Source organism: Amborella trichopoda, chromosome 2, assembly GCF_054954075.1.
Source record: "Amborella trichopoda isolate Santa Cruz 75 chromosome 2, AtrichopodaSantaCruz75HAP2 v2.0, whole genome shotgun sequence".
In the NCBI taxonomy this organism is placed as follows: Eukaryota; Viridiplantae; Streptophyta; class Magnoliopsida; order Amborellales; family Amborellaceae; genus Amborella; species Amborella trichopoda.
Window position 1 is genome coordinate 50,789,721 of NC_142337.1, and position 11,889 is coordinate 50,801,609.

Here is an 11,889-nt window from a genome sequence, read left to right on the forward strand (position 1 = left end):
GAGATATCTAGTGCGTGGTTATGGAATCTGTATATCATTTGGTAGTGAAGGGTTGCAATATAGAATGATTGGACCATTGGTGCACCAATAACTTGCAACTGAACTTGCAATCAAAGGCATATTCAAGTTTGGGAACAAGGTAATAAACACCGTTCCTGTATTCAATGTTGTCTGGACCGTGCCAATGAAAAAATGCTCATAATTCTTAAAACGTGTCTATTAGTGCAATTCTAGACACCACCGACAGTCCTTTTCGGCCATGTAGACTCAGAGCAAGTCTAACAACCCCAAAGTGAAGGTGAGTATACTCTTGTGCAAGGTATTGGTGGACAATCGCTTTTAGGATTTCTAAGGAGATTAATTGTTTAGCTTCTGTGGCTGGGATGGGATGTTGGTCAAACTTCGAAGACTGGATGTATTCTTTTAGTGACTCATGACTAAAATTATCCATAAAAACTGACTATAACCAAATGGATAATTTTAGTGGTATGAACTAAAATTATCATACATGATCGACATGAGTGACTCTATACAAGGTATTAACATACGAGTATGGATAATGTTAGTGGCATGAACATTTAATTTTTACCGTCAGTAATAAAATAATTTTTATTTAAGTCTTGTCAGGTCATGATGTGTCATATATAGGTCATTGTACCCATTGTTTTGTCTATACTTGTCATGATGTGAGTTTTTGTTGTCTTACAAATTGTTTGTTTTATTGTATTATGTGTGTAAGGGAGATGGAACTTGTCATCACGAGATGACATAGGTCGTTTCAGATGTCAACTTAGTAAGAAGATGGGACTCGCCATCATCTTATCATCTGAATTTAAAACATTTTGAAATCCGGCCATCCCTTTGAAGCCCATAAAAAAGGACCTCCCCCTCATAGCAGGAAAAGGAGGAGAAACTCGGTTGCCTAAAGCCTAAGTCTTGAATCTTGGTCTTGAGCACTGAAGTCCAGTTGTAAGCCGCTTTGAGTCTATGTAAGTTCCCTTTCTCTTGTTGTATTTTATGGATTGTGAATATAATATTGTTTGTTGTTTGTGTGGTGCTGGTCACCCCCATAAAGATTACTCGTTATGTTAACACCTTGTTGTCAATGAAAGTAACCTCCACGGTTATCCCCAGCTTTCATCTCTGAAAGCTTTTTATCATGGCTCATAATATCCAAACCATATACCTCTTCCCTCATATGTCCCTTTTATCGAAATGACAAAAATATCCCATGTGTCTTGCATGCTCTATTAAGTTCTTCTTTTCATGGTTTTTGCATGCACTTTTTCACTTAACAATTCTCAGTGTTTCCTTAATTATTGTTAAATAAAACCCCCCTTTACCCGTATGCTCTGTGATTGCCATTCTACGGATCTTTCACATCAAAAGGGTTAGGGTTTCGGCTAATTTTACTTTGCCTTGCATTAATGTTTCTTTAAAAACAGTCCATTAAGAACTGAAAACACTTTCTCTCCTCATTAAAACCTTTGTAAAAATTCACGTAACCAAATGGAAAGTCTTGTGTTAATAGTTCTTATGAATTTATGCTCTCATGTGATCTCCCTACCACCTCTAATGCTCCTATACCTATCTCTTTGCATCCTGATCTCTATTACCACCAATGGTTTTACATGCCTCACCTTTTACTCTTCTTTTTAGGGTTTTTTGGGTTCTCATCGTCTGGGTTCAAGAACAATTTTTAGGGTTCCGAGTTTAATTCTTAGGGTTCTGAGTTTAATTCTTAGGGTTTTGGGTTTATTCAAAAGACGAGAATTCTCATGGATATCTTCTTACCCAATTTCATGAAATTGTGCAAAACCATGGGATCATGTTATTTGAGAAAAAGATGCAAATAGAAAAATCTGAAATTGAATTTTTTGGAATGAGAATTTCAAATGGCCAGTACTATCTACAACCACATATTGCACAAACTCTACTTGATTTTCCAGATATTCTACAGTCCAAAAAACAGCCAACAGGTCCAACAATTCTTAGGAATCGTAAATTACAGGTCCGATGTCATCCATAGACTTAGTAAATACACTATACACCTGTTCCCACAACTCAAAAAAGACCCCCCTTTATGGACTTCTGTCCAAACCAAGGCAGTCCAACACCTTAAGTTTTTGGCAAACAAGCTTCCTCCTTTACAAATTCCTTCAGATGGTACCAGAATACTTCAGATAGATGCAAGTAATCTTTATGGGGGCGACCAGTACCACACAAACAACATACAATATTATATTCACAATCCATAAAATACAGCAAAGGAAATGGAACTTACATGGACTCAAAGCAAGCTTACAACTGGACTTCAATACTCAAGACCAAGATTCAAGACTTAAGCTTTAGGCAACCGAGCTTCTCCTCTTCCTCCTGCTTGTGAGGGGGAGGTCCCTTTCTATAGGCTTCAAAGGAATGGCCTGATTTCAAAATGTTTTAAATCCAGATGATAAGATGATGGAGAATCTCATCTTCTTACAAAGCTAATATTTGACACGACCTATGTCATTTTGTGATGACAAGTTCCATCTCCCTTACACACATAATACAATAAAACAAACAGTTTGCAAGATGACAAAAAACTCACATCATACAGACAAAATAATGGGCGCAATGACCCATACATGACACATCATGACCAGACAAGCTGTAAATGAAAATTATTTTATTACAGACGGTAAAAACTGACTGTTCATGCCCGCTAATCTGTGTCGTATCCATCTGACGAGTCACTCATATCGATCATTCTTATTCTTTCTTCTTCGTATTTTCTGTCATAATAGTTGAATAGTTTCTCTTGCAGTTGTTCCATCAGCGGGTGCGTGTACCACTGTTCTGCAATGTTATGGATTATCAATTCTTGTGGGATGGTTATTGGATCAATCTTGTTGATGAAGCACATTCATATTTTAAATTCTTGGAATTCTTGGTTATGGAGATTATCTGCTAGATTATAGTTTTTGTAGCTGATAACTTCCATCTGAGTGTAGTGTGCTAGATACTGGTTCTGCTGCTCATCTGGTGGATTATCAATTCTTGTGGGATGGTTGTTGGATCAATCTTGTTGATAGCGCACATTCATATTTTAAATTCTTGGAATTCTTGGTTATGGAGATTATCTGCTAGATTATAGTTTTTGTAGTTGATAACTTCCATCTGAGTGTAGTGTGCTAGATACTGGTTCTGCTGCTCATCTGGTGGATCCACTAGGTTATAGGTGATGAAGTCTGTAGGCAAGGTGTAGGGTAAAAATAATATACTGGTTTAGGTGGTGTTGTAGCAATTCTTTCCAATGAAGTACCAACTTGAATTTGATATGTATTTTGGCCAGGTACAATTTGTTGGGTGGAGTTTCAGGGATTTGTGCATAGTTTACAATGTACTGATAAAGAGTTTGGCCATAAAATTGAAAACCCAAATGGTATTTTTCTAGCCAATACCAGAATAAACAAAGGGCTTCTTTGGGAAATTCTCTGGGGAAGTTTATTCGAAAGAGGGAAAGAAATGGGAAGTCTGGGTGGAGTTTTAATCCTAGGAAGGCTATTCCATTTTTTTTTAAATGTGGTTTGTAGGTGGATATATGCATGTTTTTTCCTTCTAGCTTCACGGATGGTTTCTAGTATTGCAACTTGTATATCTAGTGGTATGTCAAGCATATTTGTTGGCCTGGGTGGCAGAAGGTTTGGATTTGATGGTTCTGCTGAAAACATATATACTAATGGTAATGCAAAAGGGGTTATCTTTTTTGGTTTGCAAAAAACTGGTAGTAGTCTTAATGCGAGGTTTGAATATTTTTTGTTCTTGACAAGAAATCAGTGAGGAAATTAGTATTGCCCTTAATATGTTTTACTTGAAATGACCACTGGTTGCACCAATTTGCTCATCTCAGTAGGTGGCTGTTTGGTAGACTCTTCTGCTTGAATTCGAGCATCCTTGGGAATGAGGACATGTCCATCTCTATTTTGAAGTGATAGCCGGTGAGATGAAACAAGAATTTTTCTATTGAATCTTTTGAAGGGCTATCCGGTGATTCTTCGGAGTCAGAGTTATCATAGATAGGTATGTCAATCTCTATTTTTGGTTTGTTTTCTTGGGTAATTTGGTTTCTAGGAAGGCTGAAATACGATTTTCATATTCTATTGTATTGACTGCTGATTTCCCTGTTTTATTCGATGGTGGAGACTTTAGTTCTTTTTTTATTTCTAGTTTTTGTTCTCGTTTCTGGGTCTTGGGTTTAGGTCTCAGTCTTCTAGGTGGTGAAATGATTTTGTAGAACGAGGGTTCAAAAGGGGTATATGACGAAAAGGGTTTAAGTGGTTTTAAAGGTTGCATGTAGTTGGTTTTAGGGACATTTAAGGATGGCAATACTGGTGTAGGAGTATTAAAGAAAGTTTTATAACCGCCTAGTTCTTCAGGTTTTGGTAGTGGGATTAGTCCTTTTTCTATTGTCCTTAATTGGGCTTCAAGGTTTCTTCTTTGAGGACCAGAAGTTTATTTGCCTTTCGAAGATCTTCATGATATTTTGCTGATGACAATTCTAGCAATTGGTCCTGGAGACTTTAGATTCTTGTTTTTAATTCTAATACTATTGTTTGCACTTAATCTAATTTCGTTGATTGGTGTTTCTTATTTTCATAAATTTGTACTAAGGCTTTGTTTTGGATGAGTGCATTTTCAGATTGCCAGTTTAATGTAGGTTCGGCCGTCGAAGGTTGAGTCTGGCCTTGGGCATTCACATAGGGACTCTTTCTAATTTTCCAGGCATGAGTATGTACTCCTGCCAGATTTTCAAGTGGTTTGAGTGGGGGAATTGATCTGCATAATTTGAAGAGGAAGGATCAAACGCAAAGATCTCTTTAATTTTTGGTATTTCAATTTTTTCTTGCGGATTAATAAGTTTTAAGGCTTCTTGATAATAAGGTATTAACGGTGGGGTAGTTGTAGCAGGTGGCTCTGGTGGTTGATGCGGTGGTGGTGGACATTCTTCTGTTATAGTTTTTGGCTGAGTAGGTTTGGGATTTCCATATTCTACTACGAATTCATATCTTTATGTTGGTTCTCCGAGAGTTCCTACACTAGGATCGCCATCTTTGTATCTTTCTCTTAGTTGTTGCTCTTTTGATTTTTTCTTTGTTTTTCTTCCGGGAGGGTTATTTATATCTTCATCCATTAAATCATATTGATCTTGGATACACCCCGAGCACTCACAAAAACGGTTGATGACCATCTTTTGTTTTTCCTTCTAAGATGGGCATACGATCATTTTTGAAGGCTGTTATAGGGGGTTATCATCATCATTGTTGGGACTATTGATTGTGTGGGATTAATTGGGAGGTTTGTTAGGAATCTGATTTCTACAAATCACTCTTCCATAGCAACATATACAGGGTTTGTTGCCTGGATCGCTTTTCTATGGGTTCTCTTAGCTTTTCATGGCAAGTGACCCATTTGTTTGGGAGACGTTGTAGCAATTCCTCTCTAGGAATCTGCTTTGGGACAAAGGTATGATAGGGTGCTCCTGTATCACTTACAGCAATAAATAGAGCCTTCTCTGGGTTAAGCTCTTTAAGCCATTTGGTAATGGAGGGTGGCAATGTGGGTGTCCGAGACCATTGGGGCCCTGGCTATCTGTATTTGCACCTTTTAAGGCTTTGAATATGCTTGGATCTGCTAAGGTCATGGTGAAATTTGGGAAAAGGGCTATGAATATTGTTCCGCAGTTTAAGGTGGTTGATATAGTAGCCACGCAAGCATGTTCATATTTTAAGAATCTTGTGTTAAGAAGAGCTATCCTAGAAGAGATGGGGCGGCCACCTCTCTCATGAAATGTTAGGGCTAGTCTTACTGCTCCAAAATGGATGTGGGAGTAATTTTCATTTCCAATGAGGGTAGGTGTTCTGGCAAACGAAGGGTGAAGAGTTGTTCTTCTCCTGTAGCAGGTATTGGATATTGATTAAAAGAAGAAGTTTGGAGGAATTGTTTTATAGATTGTGGCGATTTTCTTTTAAATAGGGTTCGTATGGTTTTTGTGGCTGAGTGAGAGGGTCCTTTAAAGATACAGTAAGGATTTAAGGGGGTAGTTCTGGCAGGCTGTTAGTAGGAGCTTCAAGGATGTAATCTATTTGATACAAGCTTTCTAATTCTGATATTGAGCTAGATCTAAAAGAAAAGTTTGAGCTTAATGTTCAGAGTTATTAGGCAACCTTCTGAAATTCATTGTTACCTTAAGCCTTTCAAATACCCGGTGCCAACCCTAGGCCTGTGGGATTTATACTTACTTGGCTCTGATACCAAATAAACCAAAACCCTAAAAATTGTTCTTAAACCCAAACGATGAGAACCCAAAAAACCCTAAACTAAAAACCCTAAAAAGAAGAGTAAAAGGTGAGGCGTGTAAAACCATTGGTGGTGATAGAGATCAGGATGCAAAGAGATAAGTATAGGAGCATTATAAGTGGCAGGGAGATCACATGCGAGCATAAATTCATAAGTACTATTATCACAATACTTTCCATTTGGTTACTGGAAAGATAAAGGATTAGAATTTAATAGAGATTGGAGTTTCTTATGGGACAAGTCAGCCCTTGCAAGAGATTTTAGGGTGAACTCCCTTGCAGACCCAGAAAAAGGGTATATTCTCTTATTGCTCTTTTATATTATTGTTTTCCTATTTGGTTTATTTTCTTTCTCCCTCTTCACTACATTTGGTAACTTGCTAGTTGTTGAAGGGGATTCTAAACACTCTGGGGTCTCTACACCCATGGAAACATGATGAGTTTTTGAGGTGATATTTGCTTTAAGTGCCTTGTTCCATCATATTTCATGAGAAGATAACAGCGTAATGGCTTGGCCAAACAATGGGCTCTCAATGCAACTATAGTGCACAACCTCCCTAAAGAGTGAAGCCACCTGCAAGTTTTTTGTTCTTCCCTGGTTGCGCAGGTATTTTGCTAGATTGAGTAGCAACTTTTGGTTTCAGGATGGAAATTCCCCATTTTTTATAATAGCATAAGTATGCTGCATAATATATATGTAAATTTGTATTATGTAACAAATTAGGTAATACAACACAGGCCATCTTTATTTAAGTAAAAGAGATGATGAAATTTAGTTAACGATAAAGGCTCTTAATAGGGCCGGCCTTGGCCTAAGCTCGGCCTAGAAAACACTGTAAGGTAGGAACACTATAAGGAACGCCCCGGCCAAAAATTTAGTTTTGGGCCTAGCTTGACTCCTGCCCAAATACATGATCGTGTGGCTCAAGCCCAGCCCAGGCTGAAAAATGGAGTTGGTCCCTACATAAATATTGAAAAGTACTTAAAACTTAAAAACTTTCAGACAGCCCCTAGACCAAGCCGATGCTAGTGCGGGCCCTGCCCTAAATTATTTTGGGCCTACTAGGGCCAATCCGATGAACTTAACATACATCTGGAACCTGGAACCCAGCCCAAATCTAGGCCCAACCAGAAAGCCCATGGGCCTTTCCGAGGCTGTTGACAGCACTATTAACGACAAAATTAAAAAGAAAACAACAGAAAAGGAAATTTATTATACCATACGCAAAAGAGGTTCACTATTTAACATCTCCTCCATTCACTTCATCCTACTTCTAAACAAACCATCCAAGTATGCATCAAGTGCGAATCACAAGGGTCATAATTGATGGAGGGCAATTTCTGATTTTTCTCCTCCATCAAACCGGAAGATGTTTTTAAGAAAACTAACCATATTGGAATTTTGAAATACCAATATCTCACTATGAACACCAAATGAGAAATATTTCTTTTTGTAAATACTGTGTAACGACACACGTGTTGCATGCATTTATATGAAACACCAACACACTAGTCATGTTTGTCAACATGCATATGAACATCGAAAATCAATGACAACATGCGTCTAAAAATGTTCAATTTTTGGATTCGCAGACTCGGTGTGTATGCTTTCAATTTTTGGATCCGCAGACACGGTTTGTGAACATGCATATGAACATGGAAAATCAATGACAACATGTGTTTAAAAATTTTCAATTTTTGGATTCGCAGACACGGTGTCTTTGCTACTTGGACACATGAGTCTACATATTGGGAAAACAAGACACGAACATTTGTTTTATAAGATATGCATCCAATTTGCAAGACGTGTATCCTCGCAATCGGTAAATGTGTAAGCGATTTGGGCACACTTGTCTTTCATTTAGAAAGGGAACACCTATTTTGCATTTTACGCAAAGGTCCCTTTTTCTTCGTTGTCTTTTTCTAGTCTCCAAATTAACCTCCATTTGGACAACTACTCTTTTTCTTTAAATAAGTGGGAGTTCGTAACGAATGCTCGATATCCTAACTCACCCATTTACCAAAAAAATGAAAAAGGAGTGGGCTCAAACACCTAATATCTTATCTCATTTCCCACTCATAAAAAAAGGAAAAGGAGAGAGTTCGGACATCGAATGTTACCCATTTCCCACTTAAAATAGAAAATAAAAAAGAAGTAAGTTCAAAGTTCAAACACCAATGTCCAAACCCATCTCCAATTACAAAAATAATAAAGGAAGGAGTTCGGATGCCCAATTACTGAAAAAAAAAAAAAAAAAGTGTGGGTTCAAATGCCCAATGTCCAACAAACAAATTTTCCACTTTCAAAGAAAAAAAAAAAAAAAAAATTCTAGCCGGCCCGGTTAACCAAACATGGGGCCGGAAGTGATTAGATCGTAACCAGGTCAGTTTGGTCTGGTAGAATTTTTTTTTTTTCAAATGGGTAAACCCCCATCCCAAACAAAATTATATAAAATTAAAAACATGGAAAAATATAGATTAAGTGTATACTATCTTATTACCTACATTAATCTTAAAAAAAATTAAAACAACTTTTTATATAAATTAATATCTATGAAGACCATGAAGATATGCAAGACAAATTAGAATTTGACATTAATTCAATGGAGGGAGTTACAAAGTCCAATCAATAATGGCTAGTAGCAATGAGAGTGACGACAGGGGTCAAGGTACTGTTGTTTCTTGCTACTAGGGTTCAGTGGACAAAAACTTTAAGTAAGCCCTGGTGAAGTCTGTAGTGCCAAAGCTATGCCCCCTCACCAATCAGGAATATTTTCGTGGTACTGCCTCGGCCAAAGTCTCTTAAACTCGTCTAGACTTTCTGGTTTTCCCCACCCTGTTTTGTGTTATAACCCTCAACAACTTCGACATTGTCGTCATAAAAAACAACCTGGTTACGGTCCCGACTACCGCTTCGTCTCTTCCTTTTGAGTAGCTTCTACGCGACGATCTCTGGACTTCCACTCATTGGATCATTTTCCTATACATCAGGCACCGTATCATGTTGTGCCCCTTCACATTCCCCCACTACTGGATCTTGCCAATCGTTTTCCATTGTCTCATTTGTATCATCATCATGCTTCTCATCTTCGTCCTCTGTGCACTCCTAATAGTCGGTGTCCATGTCCTCAGTCATGTCTCCTTCATTGCATGCTGCAATGTCTACATTACCATCCATATCAACAACTACTCCGCTAAAGAAATCCTAGTCAAATACTGGGGTCCTTTGCGATACCCACTCATCAGCGAGGTCCTTTTCGAAGATATAATTGAAGTTGATTGGCGTATAGTTTGTGGTGGTCTTCTTTATTTCTCTCTCTGTCAATTTTAAGTTGTAGTGGATATACACCAGGTTGTGCCGCGCCTTTAACCTATTTCACCTAAGGGCATGTATCCACTGGAATATCACGATGCAATTGGTATCTCCACCTACGATCGACGATCGCCAATATCTCATTGACCAATATGTTATTCTGAAATATGGCTCCCCTTCTGCGTCTCATTGTGTCGAACAGAAACCCATTGCTGGCTTATCATCAGAGTCAACTGACCTCAACACTTGCACTAAAGGTTCAGTTATTGAAACAACATCGTTGCATCGAGCCCAGAACCTCTTGTTGACAATGATGCTTTCAACGTCCTTTCCACATTGACACATTGCTTCCCTATCAGGCTTCCACTCGTCAATCTACTAGGGAGGAGTTGCCATGTTGGCCAACATTGATTGTATAGTAAGGAAGGCTGTGGAGAAACTAGTAGTGGACGCCCCAACAATATCTCACCTGCAATGTTCCCTCATCAAAGCATGGAGGTACGTGTGATTTTATATGAATCTTGTAATCAGCTTGCACTTCAAAATACATTTATTAACCCTTTTCAACTTAAGCATCAAATTAATATAGTGAACAACACGTCGAGTCCAATAAAGATTGGGTCTTCTCTCCAGTAGCAACAACATTGCATTTCTGCAATTTGCAGCGTTGTCATCACTACTCTGACCACATTTTCAGCCCCAACCTCATCTACAATCTTGTCCATGTGGGTGCATAACAATCTTGTAGTCAATTTTTCATTTGCTAGGTCAATGCTAGAATGGTAAACAATGCCCTTAGGGGAACTTATTAAAAAATTGACAAAATGTCTATGTGTCTTGTCCTTCCAACCGTTTGACATGATGGTCACTCCAGTGCCTGGCCAGCAGACCTTGAAACACGCAAGGTCCTTAGTCAACATCATCTAAACATGGCCCTGCAAGGTCCTTCGCAGTTGGGGCTTTGAAACCCAACCCTACATCAGTTATATAACAGATACCATCTACGGGTAGTAGTCTGAATTTGCGTAATTAAATGGAAAGGCAATTAGCATAACAAAACATGCTAATCATTTTTCGAATCTTTTTCACGAATTCCTTGATGATGAAAATTTTATTTTTTTCTGATGGTATTGTGGCCTGCGGGGGTCAAGTCCAGAGGGTTCGCGAGGCATTGGTGGCAAATCTACAGGTACAGGTCGGTGAGTAGTAGATGGCCAACTATAAGAGGAAGGGCGACTGGAGAAACCACGCCTCAGTCTATTAGATGTGGACGCAAGCAATGAAGGCTGTCATTCTCTCATACCCGGCACTATGGGTTGTTGAGACTGGCGGCTAGAGGATGCATCACCCCGTCTACCATACATCTCATGAACATAGTTGTTCGGCTCAGGAGCGATAATGGTACCGAGATAGGGATCAGCAGCGAGGGATCGCAAAATCCTAGAAGATCCCTATGGCTGGGAACAACATTCATACAATGCACATGTTAGTGATCGAGATCCCCAAATGTTAAGGATCGAGATTCCAACCTCTTAAGGGATCTTGATCCCGACTTGTTGGAATCTTTATCCCAACTTTTTGGGAACCTTGTTAGCAACCTTAAAGTGTATGATAATCTACGATTATGTACACTCTTTTAAAGTAGGGATCTCATTATTGATAGCAAGCAAGCAATAGTCGTGTTGCTACTTGGCTATAAACAAAGAAAATCATAAGTCTGGTTGTGGTCCTTGTCTTCAATACCACATGGATCTTCATGAAAATGGAGGGCTTCGAATCATTATTGAAGCATTAATCATTCCCTATTTTAATTTGTCCAAAAAGAGGAAGATTGGAGGTTGATTACGACGCGAAATCCTGTTCCTCGAAGAACTGTGCTCGATTCAAAAAAATGATTTTTGGTCGATCTATTGCCCGTTTTTATCGAACTGAGCTGTGTATTTTGATCACCAAGGCTTCATCTGTCAAATACAGGAGGTATGTTGATTTATTATCGAGTAAATCTTTTAATATGGATTTTTTTGCTGCATTTTTATCAAGAAAATTTCATGAACGAAATTTTCGCTATTTGTTTAAAAACATTCTCAATATTGAAAGGATCTTCATGAACTTTGAGCCATTTGAAACGTAATCGAAGTATTTCTCATATCCCTATTTCAATTTGTTCAAAAAAGGAAGATTGGGGGTCGATTTTGACTCGAAAAGTTTGGCATTCTTGATGATTTTGGCTCAATTTTA

General features: G+C 38.4%; 1 protein-coding gene across 2 annotated transcripts in view; it reads right to left on the bottom strand.

Annotated features, from left to right (window-relative positions):
• Positions 1 to 11,889, bottom strand: part of LOC18431587 (uncharacterized) — a 63,531-nt gene that overhangs the window by 9,700 nt on the left and 41,942 nt on the right. The window contains exon 3 of one of the 2 annotated variants that reach the window (XR_016049497.1): positions 2,285 to 2,423. The exons of the other annotated variant lie outside the window; for it this stretch is intronic. The gene's annotated coding sequence lies outside the window, so the exon portion shown is untranslated. The remainder of the gene's footprint in view (positions 1 to 2,284; positions 2,424 to 11,889) is intronic. 2 annotated transcript variants of the gene reach the window in all.